Genomic DNA, 19,326 nt, shown 5'->3' with positions numbered 1-19,326 from the left:
CATGCTTTCTCTCTTCAAATTTGTTTAAATTTTCAATTTTTCTTTACAATTTTTCAAGGAATACTGAGATCCTACCATACTGCTCCCTCCCACCCCATTTAACTTATTTCATGAAGGAAATAATTCAGCACAGAAAAACCCAGACTGGAACAGTGACTCCCTGAAGAAATACACTCTACCACAAGCGCACTGGTCCTCTGCATATCGGTTTCAGGGTATGAGAGCTCGAAGAAGGAAGTGGAGCTAGTGATGAGAAACTGATTCAGTATCACGTGGAGCTCCCGAGATGGCTATAGAATTTAGTTAGTGAAAAGAAAGGCACCAGAAATGAATGAGAAGGAGAGTACTTTCCATGGATATTCATTAACATCCCTTCTTTATGAGTAACTTGACATTATCCCAAGGCTATATTGCTAAAAAACAAACAAACAAACTGTGAAATCAAGTGAAAGTGAAACAAGCCCTCCCGAATGCCATACACATTAAGTAAGATAAACATGCTCTCATGCCACTGCTTTTCACTTTTCATTGTACAGCTCAAACTAGCATTTATACAGCAAATTCCAAAACATATGTTCTTAAAAGAAGACAGACACAATAAAAACAGTGCAATGGCACTTGGGAGCTTCCCATTATCACTTCTCACTAGGACTAGAATCCCAGTGGTTCTATTTTTTCTAACAAAAGTGAAGAAGGCACATATTTCCAGGTCAAGTGATTCAATGATCAAGGAAGAGGGGAGGGAAAAAAAAAAAAAAAAGTACTAGATTCAAAATCTGAAGACCAGGGTTTTCAGTCAGTGTGGTGTTCTTTAACCTCTCTGAGCTTCAACCTTCACTTCTATAATAACAGGGAACTGGGGCTTCCCTGGTGTTTCACCTTATAATGCAGGGGACACTGGTTCGATCCCTAGTCCTGGAAGATTTCACATGCCTTGGGGCAGCTAAGCCCTGGTGCCACAACTACTGAAAACCACATGCCCTAAAGCCCATGCTCTGAAGCAAGAGAAGCTACTGCAATGTACAGCTCGTGCACTGCAACTAGAGAGCAACCTCCATTCACCTCAACTAGATAAGCCCTCACATAGCCGAAAATAACGAACAAAATAAAATTATATATATTTATATATATATAAACAGGGGACCACCCAGTGCTCCTCACTGGGTTATTGTCATGACGAATTAAATGAGATAATGTATGGAAGTTAGAAGCAAACTTCAAAACAGTAATGCTTATAAAGCATTATTTCATCTCTTCCAGTTGAAATATTTGTGATTCACAGTGCAACATTAGGATAACAACATTCATAATTCGTTGAAAAATTAAAACTGATCACATGTTACATTTTAGCAACTATATTCAACACAGGTGTTTAATTACATGATTATTTAGTTCAAAATTATTCTTTATATTTCACAAGAACATTGTATACTTTCGTATGCATGAGTATGAATGATAAATTGTTTTTGAAAACAAAATAATAAAAAAAAAATGCCTGAGATAGAAAAAAAAAAAACAAAAAAAAAAAAAACAAAATCTTTTGTCAAATGGAAATGGCACCCAATCATTTAGACATAAGTGCTCAAAAACACTGATTTTTCAAGCCAAAAGTATGGCTGCAAATAGTTGAATAGACTTGCATAAGCCAAATAACAAAATTCATGTATGAGTCTGAGGCAGTCTACCCCACTGTTTGACAGTTTCACAAAGCCTTAAATTATTAGGTCAAATCACTAACAGCTGCTATTCTGTAAGTCAAGAATTGTACAATATTATTAATTTCATAGTGATAAACTAAATACATCAAATACTTAATGTAGCCATTTTGGACATTTTGAACTCCATCACACTAAAAAAATTAATCTAGTGATAATTATGTTTCTCTCACATTATCAATACAGAAAAAGATACACACAGCAATGGAAAGTTAGAAAGAATACATACAGATAAGCAGTTCACTTACAAAAAAGAAAAATACTAAAGACCTAAAAGAATATTAACAATTTTTACTTTCTCCTGTAATTTGGAGATGTGAGTTTAAAAAAATATATTTTTATCACTTACTAAATTGACCCAAACTGGAAAGAAATTATAGTATTATTAAAAACAAGAAAAGAGGAACAAAATGGAGTCCCTTATGCTAAGACCCACATCACCAAACCTAGACATCATTATACTTTTGGCTCTCCCAGAAGTGGAATCTTAAATCAGTCATTAGGAATTGCATAATCAGCATTAGTTAGGTAATGTCTAAACAATCTCTGCCCTCCCCTAAAGGAAAGTGACTGCTATAACCAATCCTTTCATAACGTTTCTCTTCCTTAGTTCTCCTTGTCTTTCATTTTGTTAACTTCTTCAGATTTCCTTTCTATCTTCTGTACTGGATATTGCCCGAGTTATGAATCATTGAGTACAGCCAATAAGGGCTTTAAAATTACTCAGTTGAGGTTTTTGTTTTTTAAAATAATATTTTGTGCTGAAAGAGCAGTGTTCTGGAAGGCAAACTGCTACTTGATGCAAAAACATTAAAAATATTCATGCTTTTTGACCTAGTAACTCCCTTCCTGGAAATTAATCATAGCAAAGCAATCTTAGATTTGCACAATCATTTATGCAATGACAAGTATACCTTTAAACTTTTATTTTTAAAGCAAAATATGATTAAAATGAGGATTTTGACATACAAATGAATATTACACAATCATTAAAATGGATGGTTTTGACAATTATGGAAGACGATTATAAGATGAAAAGAAAGAAAGTTTAGAATATAAATCATGCTTATAAGTTGATATAGTCGACATAAATATGAACAGCATATACATTTATAAATATCCTATGTGCCAGCAACTAGGCTTAGCTCATTAAATGCATTAGCTTTCATAATCATCAGGACAATTTCATGAAATAATTATTATGACCCTCACTGTGCACAAGAAAATGATGGAGCACGTTTTACCAAAAATCACATAGTAGACAGCAGAGCCAAAGTGTGAACGCAGAGTTCAAAGCCTGTGATGGTAACCACTCTAATAGATTGCCTCTCAGCCCTTAGACACAAATGTCTCAGAGACAATAGACCAAATGTTAACCATGATTATTTCTCACAAATGGAATGACAGTGTGGGGTTGTTTTTTTGTTTGTTTTGTTATTGTTATAAGCTCTAAATTTTCTACTTCCACTTTTTGTTCCTTTGACATTTGTCATCATCTGTTATTCAGTACGTGTACATTATATGGGGTCAAAAAGTGGTACTAACTTTAATGTATCTGAACAAAGCATCCTATCAGTAGGGAAAGAGAAGAACTGTAAGAAAAAGTCTATGAAATAAGTATTCCTGCACCTATCTTCACCTCTCCATTCCTATCATCACCACTTTGGCAAACCTTTCATGGTCTCTGAAGTAACTGCCTGTCCAATCCTCTGTCTGCAATCTTTTTCTCTGCATCCTCCCCATTCCCACAAGGGGACTCTTCCTAAAATACTTCTGGCTATCCTAGAATATTTACTGCTCATTTATTTGTGGAACATTTTCTGAATGTCCACAGTGTGACAAGCACTGTCTTAAATCTTGGGTATATAAAGATCAGAAATCCTCTCCACCCTTAGATTTCTGAGAAATAGACTGCTATACTACTGTCCTTAGTTACTCAGTCATGTCTGACTCTTTGCGACGCTATGGACTGCAGCCTGCCAGGCTCCTGTGCCCATGGGGATTCTCCAGGCAAGAATACTAGTGAGGGTTGCCATGTCCTTCTCCAGGGGATCTTCCTGACCCAGGAATCAAACTGGGGTCTCCTGCATTGCAGGCGGATTCTTTAATAGCTGAGCTAACATTTGTAGCAGAAAAACAGCAAAACAGACATTTGCAATGAAACATGAGGAACAGAGCAAGGTGCAAAAGAAATATTGCAACATAAAAATGTGCAAAAATAATCTTCCCTTAATAGGAACAATGGGTAGATTTCCCAGAGGTTGAAACATCTTCGCTAGTAGTGGAGGATAAGTAGGTTTTGGGAAATTGAAAGTACCATGAACAATCTTCATAGGAATAACACAAAGCACAAAGGAATTACATGGTTGATGTGGTCACCTAAACCAAGTAAGCACTCACTAGTCCAGCCCCTCTTCTCCATCTCCTGGAAGGAATGGTTTATAATTAGCATAGGAAGAGGAATATGGCCTCTGATGAACCTTTAAATTAATAGAGGTGGGAGTTGCTGGAGAGAAAAGGTTTATTCTTTTTGATGGGAAACTGCCAACATCAGCATGTTTTCCAGCAAATTATTTTGTGTCTCAATAAACAGAAATAAAACAAGTTTCAAAATAATGAGATCCAAACTAATTTGAGGTTTTTTAGTATACATGTTTTGCGGGAAAGATATTTGAAGATTATGAAAAGAGGAATTTTTTCCTTTCATTTAAGTACAAAATTATTCAAAGTCTAGCAATTTTTAATTACTTCTAAGATCATGGCATCTGGTCCCATCACTTCATGGGAATTAGATGGAGAAACAGTGGAAACAGTGTCAGACTTTATTTTGGGGGCTCCAAAATCACTGCAGATGGTGACTGCAGCCATGAAATTAAAACACGCTTACTCCTTGGAAGGAAAGTTATGACCAACCTAGATAGCATATTCAAAAGCAGAGACATTACCTTGCCGACTAAGGTCCGTCTAGTCGAGGCTATGGTTTTCCAGTGGTTGTGTATGGATGTAAGAGTTGGACTGTGAACAAGGCTGAGCGCCAAAGAACTGATGCTTTTGAACTGTGGTGTTGGAGAAGACTCTTGAGAGTCCCTTGGACTGCAAGGAGATCTAACCAGTCCATCCTAAAGGAGATCAGCCCTGGGATTTCTTTGGAAGGAATGATGCTAAAGCTGAAGCTCCAGTACTTTGGCCACCTCATGTGAAGAGTTGACTCATTGGAAAAGACCTTGATGCTGGGAGGGATTGGGGGCAGGAGGAGAAGGGGACAACAGAGGATGAGATGGCTGGATGGCATCACTGATTCGATGGACATGAGTTTGAGTAAACTCCGGGAGTTGGTGATGGACAGGGAGGCCTGGCGTGGTGTGATTCACGGGGTCGCAGAGTCGGACACGACTGAACGACTGAACTGAACTGAAACAACTTTTATTTTGAAAAGACTCAAAGAGCGAACTGAAGGAGCAAGATCAGAATGAAGATTATAAAATAATTACCTATCAATTTAGCTATAGTCTACATCCTTGAACATGTGTGAAAATACCCTGCATTCCCCCACACATACTACTGAAATCACAGTATTTCCTCAAAATACATATATGGTTGCATTTATGAAGAACAGCATAAAATCCTTTAATTTCCCAATTTTACACTTATCTCTTCTGGTAAAAAGCACTATTTCATAAAAGAACCAGGAGATGAAAGTTAAGTAAATATCTATTAATTTGTATGACAGGCCAAACCTTATATATTCAGTACATCTGCAATGAAATGACATAGAAGGCTCATTAACCTGCTTTTGCTGATGATCCAAATCTCAGCTACACACAGTGCTAGGTACATAGTCAGTACTTAAAACAGTGCTAATGTAATTAGTTCACTGAGATGTTCACACACAGTCATTTACTTAAATAGAATTAGCACAGGCTCCATAGTACAGATATTGATTATTAAGCCCTGAAACGCTCACTGCAGTGTGATATTCATTAACCATCTCTTTATAATGCAAAACAAGTATTCGATGTTTCACATTTGCTAGGATCACCTCAAATATAAAGAAAAACCCATGTTTGTCTTCACAGTGCACACTAAACAAATCCAGCACCTAAGGTTTTCCTGTATACATAATTTTTGCCTTAAAAAATCCAGAACAATACTTGGATTTATTTTACCACTGATAATCATCCTTTCTTTTATTTTCCTCTTATAAACAACCTAACACCTACCACCAATCCCCACACAATTCATTTCCATGCTTATATAAATATAGAAATCAAGGAACCAGTTAAATGCCTGAGATTACAGCATCTAGGCAGGTTTCCAGATACAGTTTATAAAAGGAGCTAGTGCTTATTTTCTAAGCATCAGTTTGTTAGCCATTGTAGGTATATGGAAAGATGGTCAAAAGTGACACTCAGATTCACACATAATAAATAAATAATTTAGGACCTAACTGGTGGTGTTGCTCTACTAGCCAACCCTTCCTGCTAGGTTTTGCTTTATTATAACAATATATACAATGTTCGATTTTGTTTGAAAAACTCATTTCTGCTGGGGGACATTTGTTTCTACTTTATGAGGCAGAAATACATCAATTAATGACTTGGCATTTTTTATGAAAGAGTTCTTAAGTGGTACCTTTGACAGCTATAAACAGGACTGGAAATTATGGTTATGTTGAAAAGATGATGGCTCTATAGCTTTCAACCAGGCACTGAAAATGCAACTGAATCAAGCATCACATGGATACTGACACTGATGCTGGCTACCCAGTCTCCTTCTAAAATTAAGTTCTACCCACTTATAATATATACCTTTACTTTCTACATAAGGAATATATCAAGATATTAAAGTAGTGGGTGCAGGTTTTTTTTTTTTTCCATCTGGTCACGCCTGAATAATGGAGAAGTGAATACAGTGCCTTTTCAGTTACACGGATGGATAGAAGCTTTGGCAACAATCTTTATTTCAGAAGCAAGATAGAGCTGCTCACTTTGTTTTTTATTTCTCTTGAGAACTCTATTAAAGAATGAACTTTTAGGAATGTGTCTAGGAAATCACATTGATTGCAGAATAATAATAATAGTAATAATCACAGAGTGGGCTGTGCGCCCACTCTCTGGGAAACTCTTATCTGCCCACTTCTGTCTGACTGCACTACATGAGTCTTTCTCAATCAGCATTTGAAAAATGTCACTCTCTGCTCCATGTCTCCAGCCTCTAAGATAATCAAACTGACGTGCAGTGCAGCCGAAGAGTCTGCCTTGGGTGCTGGGAATAAATGGATGTGGACAGACACTGTCACAGTAATCCCTTCATCCACATCGTGTGGGACATCGGCTTGACAGTGTGGGCAGTGATGAGGGAGGCAGATCGTGAACAGACACCCAGTACTTCCTCATCCCTAGCAGGCTTGGTGTCTTTTGATGAAGACTCCAGCACAGGTAGGACCATATTAGCAGCTAGAGTAATCTCTCTCAGCTACCAAGTATCAAGAATTGGGAGCCAACACTGGGCTTAGCTAGTCTGCCAGAAAGAACATTAGCTAAAAATGTAATAGCTTCATATCTCATATGGAGAGTCCTGGGACAGAAGATGGCAACATGCCTTTATGGCAGACAGGTGTTTATGTGATATGGGAAGCAAGAGAAGTTGGGAAAGTCTTAAGGGCGAGAGACGTAATTGACATATATGGATGCAATCATGGCAAGTTTAGGTTGCATCCAATTTCCATAGTTTAATTTTGGCTAAAACTATTTTGGATGCTGCTGAGTATCATTTCCCCTGAGAACAGAGATGCTCTCTAAGGAAGGAATCCAGTGTCACTCCAGAGAGATTTGTCAGTGGAAGAAGTTTAAGATGAAAGTTATAATTGCTTTTTTAGAAGCTATATTATGAGCCAGAAATTCAATGAACATCCTGGAGTTCTAGGGTAGTACTTCATATGCTTTTTTTTTTTTTTCCTTCCTTCAGATGAAAAATAAAATCCATTAATTCAACACACTGTGTAGGTCCATTTATTTTATAAAAGTCCTAGAAACTAAAAGGAAAATTAACTTGTCATAATAAATTTGTATCCCAACTGTCAGAATTCACTAATGCTGTCTTCAGCTGACTTTCTTTTCAAAGTATTAACAGGTGAAACTAGGGATAATTTATTTAAATAATTGGCCTATATTCTTTAAAGCAGGGTACAGTCCTAATGCAGGCAAGATGTTCCTGTTGGGAACCATGATAATGACTTTACCTTATAAAAGCTTTACCAGCTGCTCTTTCACTTGATACACACCTGAAACCATAGCTCTAAGGAATGAGGATAATGAATTTGAGTTTTATTGTTTACTGATGACAAATGGGTATACTGATGCAAGCACTTTCTAAACCCTCCTCTTATGTAGCTGACGAGGGAGGTACAGTCTATAATCAATGGATTTGAATTGAAAGAATGTGAGGAAGGATCATCAACTGGGCCTTATTTTCAAAACTGAAAGTTCCTAGTGGAGAGAATAAACTGAATACTACAGAATAAAGATATTAACAGGTCAGTAGATTTTAATCCGACAATAAGAAGCTGGATCCATGAGCTGAGAACAATCCTTGGCACACAATATTACTCATTCACCAAATCATTAATTCCCTTGGTAAAACATTTGGTCAGTGATGTTCTATTAGACTAGGTTTTAGAAATGAAATAGTGAGCCCTATTTTCTTTTCTTGCCACCACTGGCCATTTTCTTAAGTGATTCCAATTAATTTCGATTCTCTAATCTCATAGTTTGAGCCAAAAATTCCACTTGCTTTTAACCATCCTCCTGCTTAATTGAAAACACACACAAGTTTATATACATCATAACATATTACAAATAAGGTGCTTAGCACAGGACCCGGCACATACAAAAACTCAACAAATATTTGTCATGGCTATTCTTGTTCATTATTTTTCCTTTGTGATTGACATCCTGAAGACAACAAAAATTTTCTGGTCACAAGCCAAGTACTATGCCTGTACACCTCATCCAAGATCAGAGGCAAAGACCCTGTTTACCAGGGACACAGGGTAAAAGAGAGAGTACACACTCACCATCCCTAGTTTATACAGTACTTTCTTTTACAGCTACAGAAACCAAGGCCCAGAGGGAGGAAGTATGATTCCAAGGCACAGACCTTACAAATTAAATATGGAACCCAAACTCCGTCCGAGGCACCAGTTCCAATCACAATGTCTCAAAATTAAGTACTGATTCCTCCCCGCTATAATCATCAAGTTTCAATGATTCTTGTTTATAATTCTTTAAAGATTCTTCTGGATTAAATAAGAATGCTACACTCTCTGTCCTTTCTCATCACTAATGAGTGGAGTAATGTAGCTGCCAGCTGACTGACCGTACATCATGGTGAACACGTGAATTAAACAGACACGTGGAACAGGGAGTGATTGTTACAAGTAAATGTGTGTGTGTGAACAAATAAGCAGCTTATTTGTGTATTCACTTGACCTCAAAGCAGTTCTAGTGTCTACACCCTCTCTGCTCCGAACACCCGCTGGTAAGTGCATCAAAGCCCATGGCAGGAACTAGCAATAGTGACCTCAGATGTACCTTAACGTGTTGTCCTCAAATAGGAGGTCCTCAAACTGAAACCAAATCATCCGTTTTCTTCCAAACCAGTTCCCAATTATTTTTTCCATAACATAGGTTGGAATTTTTGTTTTATTCTTCCCTTGAGTTCAGGAACAGCAAATACACGACTTGTGCGCTATTATGGTTTTACCTTTGACCTCTGCAGACATTACTAATATATCATAACCCTCATCACCTACTACTTCCATAGAACCTTACTCCTTCTCTGAAAATTCCCTAATGGTGCTTCAATAGAGCCTGTATTTCAGAGCTGAATACTCATCCTCACAAAAAGTTTCCAAGGGAAAGATATCTGCTGCTCTTTCTCTACCTGATGTTGCCATGCCTTCAATTCAGTTCAGTTGCTCAGTCGTGTCCGACTCTTTGCGACCCCATGAATCGCAGCATACCAGGCCTCCCTGTCCATCACCAACTCCCAGAGTTCACTCAGACTCGTGTCCATCAAGTCTGTGATGCCATCCAGCCATCTCATCCTTGGTCTCATCCTGCCCCCAATCCCTCCCAGCATCAGAGTCTTTTCCAATGAGTCAACGCTTCTCACGAGGTGGCCAAATTACTGGAGTTACAGCTTTAGCATCATTCCTTCCAAAGAAATCCCAGGGCTGATCTCCTTCAGAATGGACTGGTTGGATCTCCTTGCAGTCCAAGGGGACTCTCAAGAGTCTTCTCCAGCACCACAGTTCAAAAGCATCAATTCTTCAGCCCTCAGCCTTCTTCACAGTCCAACTCTCACATCCATACATGATCACAGGAACAACCATAGCCTTGACTAGATGGACTTTTGTTGGCAAAGTAATGTCTCTGCTTTTCAATATGCTATCTACGTTGCTCATAACTTTTCTTCCAAGGAGTAAGTGCCTTTTATTTTCATGGCTGCAGTCACCATCTGCAGTGATTTTGGAGCCCATAAAAATAAAGTCTGACAGTGTTTCCACTGTTTCCCTATCTATTTCCCATGAAGTGATGGGACTGGATGCCATGATTTTCATTTTCTGAATGTTGAGCTTTAAGCCAACTTTTTCACTCTCTCACTTTCATCAAGAGGCTTTTCAGCTCCTCTTCACTTTCTGCCATTACGGTGGTGTCATCTGCATATCTGAGGTTATTGATATTTCTCCTGGCAATCTTGATTCCAGCTTGTGTTTCTTCCAGTCCAGCGTTTCTCATGATGTACTCTGCATATAAGTTCAATAAGCAGGGTGACAATATACAGCCTTGGCGTACTCCTTTCCCTATTTGGAACCAGTCTGTTGTTCCATGTCCAGTTCTAACTGTTGCCTCCTGGCCTGCATACTGATTTCTCAAGAGGCAGGTTAGGTGGTCTGGTATTCTCATCTCTTTCAGAATTTTCCACAGCTTATTGTGATCCACACAATCAAAGGCTTTGGCATAGTCAATAAAGCAGAAATAGATGTTTTTCTGGAATTCTCTTGCTTTTCCATGATCCAGCGGATGTTGGCAATTTGATCTCTGGTTCCTCTGCCTTTTCTAAAACCAGCTTGAACATCTGGAAGTTCACGGTTCATGTATTGCTGAAGCCTGGCTTGGAGAATTTTGAGCATTACTTTGCTAGCATGTGAGATGAGTGCAATTGTGCAGTAGTTTGAGCATTCTTTGGCATTGCCTTTCTTTGGGATTGGAATGAAAACTGACCTTTTCCAGTCCTGTGGCCACTGCTGAGTTTCTCAAATTGGCTGGCATATTGAGTGCAGCACTTTCACAGCATCATCTTCCAGGATTTGAAATAGCTCAACTGGAATTCCATCACCTCCACTACCTTTGTTCACAGTGATGCTTTCTAAGGCCCACTTGACTACACATTCCAGGATGTCTGGCTCTAGATGAGTGATCACACCATCATGATTATCCAGGTTGTGAAGATCTTTTTGTACAGTTCTTCTGTGTTTTCTTGCCACCTCTTCTTAATATCTTCTGCTTCTGTTAGGTCCATACCATTTCTGTCCTTTATCGAGCCCATCTTTGCATGAAATGTTCCCTTGGTAGCTCTAATTTTCTTGAAGAGATCTCTAGTCTTTCCCATTCTGTTGTTTTCCTCTATTTCTTTGCATTGATCACTGAAGAAGGCTTCCTTATCTCTTCTTGCTATTCTTTGGAACTCTGCATTCAGATGCTTATATCTTTCCTTTTCTCCTTTGCTTTTCACTTCTCTTCTTTTCACAGCTATTTGTAAGGCTTCCCCAGACAGCCATTTTGCTTTTTGCATTTCTTTTACATGGGGATGGTCTTGATCCCTGTCTCCTGTACAATGTCACGAACCTCAGTCCATAGTTCATCAGGCACTCTATCTATCAGATCTAGGCCCTTTAATCTATTTCTCACTTCCACTGTATAATCATAAGGGATTTGATTCAGGTCATACCTGAATGGTTTAGTGGTTTTCCCTGCTTTCTTCAATTTGAGTCTGAATTTGGTAATAAGGAGTTCATGATCTGAGCCACAGTCAGCTCCTGGTCTTGTTTTTGTTGACTGTATAGAGCTTCTCCATCTTTGGCTGCAAAGAATATAATCAATCTGATTTCGGTGTTGACCATCTGGTGATGTCCATGTGTAGAATGTTCTCTTGTGTTGCTGGAAGTGGGTGTTTGCTATGACCAGTGCATTTTCTTGGCCAAACTCTATTAGTCTTTGCCCTGCTTCATTCTGCATGCCAAGGCCAAATTTGCCTATTACTCCAGGTGTTTCTTGACTTCCTACTTTTGCATTCCTGTCCCCTATAATGAAAAGGACATCTTTTTTGAGTGTTAGTTCTACAAGATCTTGTAGGTCTTCACAGAACCATTCAGCTTCAGCTTCTTCAGTGTTACTGGTTGGGGCATAGACTTGGATTACTGTGATATTGAATGGTTTGCCTTGGAAACGAACAGAGATCATTCTGTCGTTTTTGAGATTGCATCCAAGTACTGCATTTCAGACTGCCATGCCTTACTTAGTTTCAAATTTACTCACTCTCCAGTCAATCCCCTATTCAACAATCTGCATTGCTTACCATGAGTTTTGCACTGCCTTCACCGTTCTTATCCAACAATATCGCTCAGTTTCATCCAACAGGCAGGACTCCAAGTATATCTCAAGTTGGACCATAAATAAGGCTGAGCACCAAAGAATTGATGCCTTCGAATTGTGGTGTTGGAAAAGCCTCTTGCGAGTCCCTTGGACTGCAAGGAGATCAAATCAGTTAATCCTAAAGGAAATAAACCTTGAATATTCACTGGAAGGACTGACGCTGAAGCTGAAACTTCAATACTTTGGCCACCTGATGCAAAGAGCCGATTCATTGGAAAAGACCCTGATGCTGGGGAAGACTGAAGGCAAAAGCAGAAGACTGAGGCAGAGGATGAGATGGTTGGATGGCATCATGGACTCAACAGACATGAATCAGAGCAAACTCTGGGCAACAGTGAAGAACAGGGAAGTCTGGCATGTTGCCGTCCATGGGGTCTCAATGAGTCGAACACAGCTTAGCAACTAAACAACAACAACAACAACTGTGTCAGCATAGGAGTTCCTCCTGCAATGTCTATGCACACAATGAACATGTACACCAGACTTCTTTTCTCAGATCTCCTTCATCCACCCAAACCATTCCCAACACTGTTATACCCAGATCATGGCTAATCTCCTCTCCTCTAAATCTACAGAAGACTCAGCCTTCTCTAAGAAGAGCTGTATTTTTAGATATTATGAAGCACAGTTTAGAGTGGCTAATTATTTCATAGATTTTCAACCACCTACACTTCTAGAGCACAGAGAGTTGGCACAACCCCTTCACAGATGACACAGTCAGGGGTACTTTTTTCTCTCTAGACCTCCTCCTCAAAACCCAGCCTTATATAAGAAAAAATTATGAGCTATGCAGGAAAACATATTTGTCAAAATACAGGTAGATTTCTCAGCACAGTAACTCACAGGTAAAGGATGAAACGTTACACAGAATCCTGTAAGGAAATCTCTAAGCAGGTGCAGAATCAGTAAGTGCTACCTGAGCTCCTCAGCATGGCAATACTCTATGTGTCTTCAAGATTGAACATTTAGATGTTTACAAAACTTTGCACTTAGGTAATTAATCCAGAATGTAAATCAGAATTTGCTTCTCCATTTTATGGGAGGACCAAGTTTCCACTCAACTTAAAATGACTTGCTCAAAGGCATTCACAGAATATGAGCAGAATGAAATGAAACCCTTGTCATCCTAGGCTTCTGGCATAATATATAACTCTGTGAACCATGATGCCCACAGAACATATAGGCAAATCTCACCATCTTTTATGATGACACATTACAGTTTTCTACTTGGTCAACTTTTCCTATCAATTACCATATTCAAACAACTGCCTATACTTGAGATTCTTCTCCTGGCATATGTCTGTAAGTAAAGAAAATGTGCCTTTTAGAAATGCAGCATTCTGAAACTGAATTCTTTAGAATTTAATCATATAGTTGACACTGGATACTTTATCAGAATAGCTCAAAGTCAGGCATTGTCGCAACCACAAAACACAAGTTAGTGACTTTTAATTCAAAAATGTTCTAACCTTCAAAAAAATTAAAAGTATGATAAAGACATATGGATGTATCACCTTCATTTGTAAATTAATATTTTTTCCACATTTGCTTTCTCTCTCCTTCAGTAATAAAAAACATCTGTATATGTTTATATATATATATATGCACTGTATATACACATGTACATATATATAATATTCATTTGTTCATATATAATATTCATTCATTCATTCAACTTATTCATTTGAAAATAAGTTGAAATATCTTGAGTCTTCCCCTCTAAATATTAATACATCATCCTTTTTTTTTAGGAATAAGGACATGCTCCTATATAATTGCCAAATTGTCACACACAAAATTATGTAACATTGATATAAAAATACTCTCTAATATGTAATCCCCAATTGTCCTAATAAGGTCTTTCATAACTTTTTAAAATTCAAAATCAAATCTAGTATAGAATCATGAATTGAAATTTTAAATGTCTCTTTCATTTAATTTAATCTAGCACAGTCCTTCACCTATTTTTGAAGGTGGGGGGAGAATTTTGCGATAAATTAATGCCTTTCTAAGATTTCAAACTAACTCTTTTGTGAAATATCTCATGATCTGTGTTTATCTGATCACTTCTCAACTATTGGATTTGGCAAGAATGCTCAGGGGAGATACTGTAACTTTTTCATCGTTTCATGTCAAGAGTCACATAATATCCCACTGCTGCATTATTGATCCAGATGTCATCATTTGAACTGATCCAAGTTTTATCATTGGTTAAGGTGGTATCCAAATTGATAACACTTAAAACAGTGGTTTATGCCATAATCTATGTAGGAAACACATAACACATGATGGCATTGTTCAGAACCTCAAAAGATGCATATTTTTAAAAAGTTTAGAAACAGAAATAAGTGACTTTTTAAAAATAATCTGAGATATATTAAAGAACTGACCAAAAGTGAGGAGACAGAGTGATGGAGAAAGAAAAGACGCTGGAATGAAAGCTAGGACTCTGAATTTCCTGCCCAGCCTCCATCAATAGCTCACTGCAGAGTCCAGATGGCAGATACATTTCATTTCTTGCGGCAGTTATGATTGATTTGTGGTGACTGCCTGGAGCACTGTGTTAAAAAGGATTTTAAGGCTGCATATTGACCCGGCCAAAAAAAAGTGTCTTAACTCAGCATGTGGCATGGATCTTGGAGGATGAGATGATAGTCCATGTGTGGTAGATTAAATACAGCCACAAACTCCTTGCCATATTTCCCAACAAGTGGTGAATTCTATTTCCCGTCTTCTATTCAGACTGTCCTTTCTCTTGCTTTGACCAGAAGAATGTAGGAGAATTGACACTATTCAAGTCTCAGAACCTAAGCTTCAAGAAGCTTTGCAACTTATGTCTTCACTTTCTAAGAACTCTAAGCTGGAGCTCCATGCAAAAAAACTACTCCAATAGGATTCTGGATTCTGGGAATAATAAATTTGTGATATTTCAAAAGGCAATAAGCTTCATAGCAGTAGATAACATACATAAGAAGCCTCTATTTTTTGACCCTGGTCAGTATCTCCCTTAACTCTATCAATTACTAGTTTACTCACTTATGAAGTAACAAGGTTCTTTCTGTTAAGATTAAGGAGTCTTTTGGAGGAAGATTCCAGGCTAGAATTAAATTGGCACTCTCAGCTCCATTCAAGGGAAACCACACCCCGAGTTCACAGCCAAGAGGATAAACGGAGTACAGCAGAAGTTGAGAATGTTCTATTTAGAAAAGACCGTGGAAACCCTTCATTATGAAGACTAGAGAACCAAGGGTCTCTGTTCTGAAATGATCTGTCCAACACCATAAGCAACCTAGTGGCAAATACTGGTACTGCAACTTCCTCAAAACAATGGCCAGAACACAGCTGTATCTGATACATTTTTCATCTCCTTACCTACTGTTTATGCTGATGATGTCTCAGCTTCCCTCAATAGCTCAGTTCAGTTCAGTTCAGTTCAGTCACTCAGTCGTGTCCGACTCTTTGCGACCCCATGATCGCAGCACACCAGGCCTCCCTGTCCATCACCAACTCCCAGAGTTCACTCAGACTCGCGTCCATCGAGTCAGTGATGCCATCCAGCCATCTCATCCTCTGTCGTCCCCTTCTCCTCCTGCCCCTAATCCCTCCCAGCATCAGAGTCTTTTCCAATGCGTCAACACTTCGTATGAGGTGGCCAAAGTACTGGAGTTTCAGCTTTAGCATCATTCCTTCCAAAAGAAATCCCAGGGCTGATCTCCTTCAGAATGGACTGGTTGGATCTCCTTGCAGTCCAAGGGACTCCCAAGAGTCTTCTCCAACACCACAGTTCAAAAGCATCAATTCTTCAGCGCTCAGCCTTCTTCACAGTCCAACTCTCACATCCATACCTGACCACAGGAAAAACCATAGCCTTGACTAGATGGACCTTAGTCAGCAAAGTAATGTCTCTGCTTTTGAATATGCTATCTAGGTTGGTCATAACTTTTCTTCCAAGGAGTAAGCGTCTTTTAATTTCATGGCTGCAGTCACCATCTGCAGTGATTTTGGAGCCCCCAAAAATAAAGTCTGACACTGTTTCCCCATCTATTTGCCATGAAGTGATGGGACCAGATGCCATGATCTTCGTTTTCTGAATGTTGAGCTTTAAGCCAACTTTCTCACTCTCCTCTTTCACTTTCATCAAGAGGCTTTTTTTATTTCCTCTTCACTTTCTGCCATAAGGGTGGTGTCATCTGCATATCTGAGATTATTGATATTTCTCCCGGCAATCTTGATTCCAGCTTGTGTTTCTTCCAGTCCAGCGTTTCTCATGATGTACTCTGCATAGAAGTTAAATAAGCAGGGTGACAATATACAGCCTTGATGTACTCCTTTTCCTATCTGCAACCAGTCTGTTGTTCCATGTCCAGTTCTAACTGTTGCTTCCTGACCTGCATACAGATTTCTCAAGAGGCAGGTCAGGTGGTCTGTATTCCCATCTCTTTCAGAATTTTCCACAGTTTATTGTGATCCACATAGTCAAAGGCTTTGGCATAGCCAATAAAGCAGAAGTAGATGTTTTTCTGGAACTCTCTTGCTTTTTCCATGATCCAGCAGATGTTGGCAATTTGATCTCAATAGCTCAGCTTCCCTCAATAGCTCAGCTTCCCCAACTAAACTGGTGTGTGCCAGGAGACAGAGACACACACTAGGTTTGGGAGGAAAAGGGCGCTTGGAACATGTACAGATAGAGCTCAAGACAAGAGCAGGTCAAAGGAATGAATGAGCCAGGACACAGTTAAAGACCGATGTGCATCTCTAGCTAGCTTTCCTTTCCTGCCTATTTGCTTCATACCCACCCTGAAAATCAAGCAGAAACACTGGTTTCTCTCAGTATTCATTCATTTTCATCTTTCATTAAAGATGCTTCATTTTCCCATGCTTCTTCTTTGTCTTGCTATGCTCCCATTTAATTATTCGATAAATGAGGTGATTAACCAGAATGGGCTTTATACCTTCTATGCAACTGAATTTTGCAAAGAAACCAAGACTGTCAGAACTGTTACCGCTGCTAAAAAATTAACAAATGAATGGTTACAATTATTGAATCTCACCAATCTGATCAATTCCAAACCCAAGTTGCTTATTATATAAAAAAGTTTCATAGGGAAGGGGAGCTGTATTACCTCCATATGAAAGATCATCTGACAAAAGATTTCAGTGAATCCCCAGTTTTTTTCATGAAAATGATTAATCATTGTAGTGATCACAAGTATGCCCAGTAGAAAATTAGGCTGATTAAAAATGTGATTAAGGAAGCCAATTAAGCAAGCAATCTACCAAAAATCAGCTTTTCTACACAAGAGGTAATAAGATGATATTTCTATTTTCAAGAAGCCTCTTCTAATGTAATTTAATTTTAAAAATTAATAGGAATAATTCACCTTATACCAATGCAGGGAATTAGAAAAATAGGAAGACCTGGCACTTTTTCTGATGGTAGCGATTATGATAAGTTAAAGCTTAATTCAGATTTCGTTGTGCCCTGAGCCACGTCCTCGGTCTTCCTGCATTATAAGTCCTTCTTGATGCATGAAGTTTCATTGCTTTTTTTCTCTCACACCCTCTGCACATCCTAACTCTCCCCCAAAATATATCAAATCCCAGAAGTCAAATCTTCATTCTGTGTGTGTGTGTGTGTTTAGAGTCTGTTAAGCTTGCTAAGTCGCTTCAGTCCTGTCCGACTTTGTGCAACCCCATAGACAGCAGCCCACCCGGCTCCCCCATCCCTGGGATTCTCCAGGCAAGAACACTGGAGTGGGTTGCCATTTCCTTCTCCAATGCATGAAAGTGAAAAGTGAAAGTGAAATCGCTCAGTCATGTCTGACTCTTCATGACTCCATGGACTGCAGCCTACCAGACTCCTCCATCCATGGGATCTTCCAGGCAAGTGTACTGGAGTGGGGTGCCACTGCCTTCTCCACTGTTAAGCTTAATAGTACTCAAAAACAAAAACAAAGTTTACTTGCTAAAAAGGACCAGAAAAGCCTAAATGGAAACCTGTTGAACCACAAAACTTGTCATTTGAGGTAACAGGAAATAATCCTGTCTCTTAGCTCACAAGAGAAATCACAACCACTTCTCAAAAACATGCTTTTCTCCCACCACACCCAAATATGACTTCATAATATCTATAGATGACTCCATGGAGACAAAAAAGCATTTTTAATTCTATAATGTATCAGAATCTTTCATAAGAAAGTTATATGTACACAAAAGTCTATTTAATAAAAGGGAAATTTTTTCAAGGTACATTTGTTTTCAACTGAGAAGCTCATGTTGAGTTAATTGAATATGTATGTAGCTCCTGAAAGGATAGACTAGAGACAGAGAAAGAACAATTAGCATGAAAAAGCTGATAAAGAAGGCTCCAACTGCCTTGAAAAAAAACAAAAAACCATGATCTCCAAGCCATGGCTTATTTTTTAAGATACATATATTCCTAAGGACACAATTTCCAAAGTCCAATCAAATCATCTGGGAAGCCACAGAGGTGGGAAGCAATTAAGTTCTCTATTTCTTTCATGTTGGAAAATGAGCCCAATAAGTAAGATTCAGCTTACTTCTCAGAGAGGAAATTTCATGGGAAGCAGTGATCCTCCCCCGAAAAGATCCAGAGAACGATTCATTCCACATGCATTTGAAGGCTGTGAATTGGCCACTGGATGATACAAACTTCTAGGTTTGTAGAACTTCCCAGGTGGAAATCAAGATCCATGATGGCTACAGTCAGGAGAGTGTGGTGCTAAGAACATGACTGTGAATTCAGACCCTCACCTGGCCGCCCATTTGCTCTGACATTTCCCAGATCTAATACATTTTTGTGCATCAGATGCAATTAACTTTGTGTTTCACTGAAGACTGGCGATAAAAGGGACTCGGGCCAGCATCCCCTC

At 38.7% G+C, this 19,326-nt stretch overlaps 1 protein-coding gene across 1 annotated transcript in view; it reads right to left on the bottom strand.

The window, feature by feature from the left end:
- GPC6 (glypican 6) overlaps positions 1-19,326 on the bottom strand; it is a 1,226,659-nt gene that overhangs the window by 1,041,905 nt on the left and 165,428 nt on the right. The window lies entirely within an intron of this gene.

The sequence above is a fragment of the Ovis aries genome, chromosome 10 (assembly GCF_016772045.2).
Source record: "Ovis aries strain OAR_USU_Benz2616 breed Rambouillet chromosome 10, ARS-UI_Ramb_v3.0, whole genome shotgun sequence".
Lineage (NCBI taxonomy): Eukaryota > Metazoa > Chordata > Mammalia > Artiodactyla > Bovidae > Ovis > Ovis aries.
Note: the sequence above shows the minus strand (reverse complement) of the source record. Positions and strands in the feature narration are given on the sequence as shown.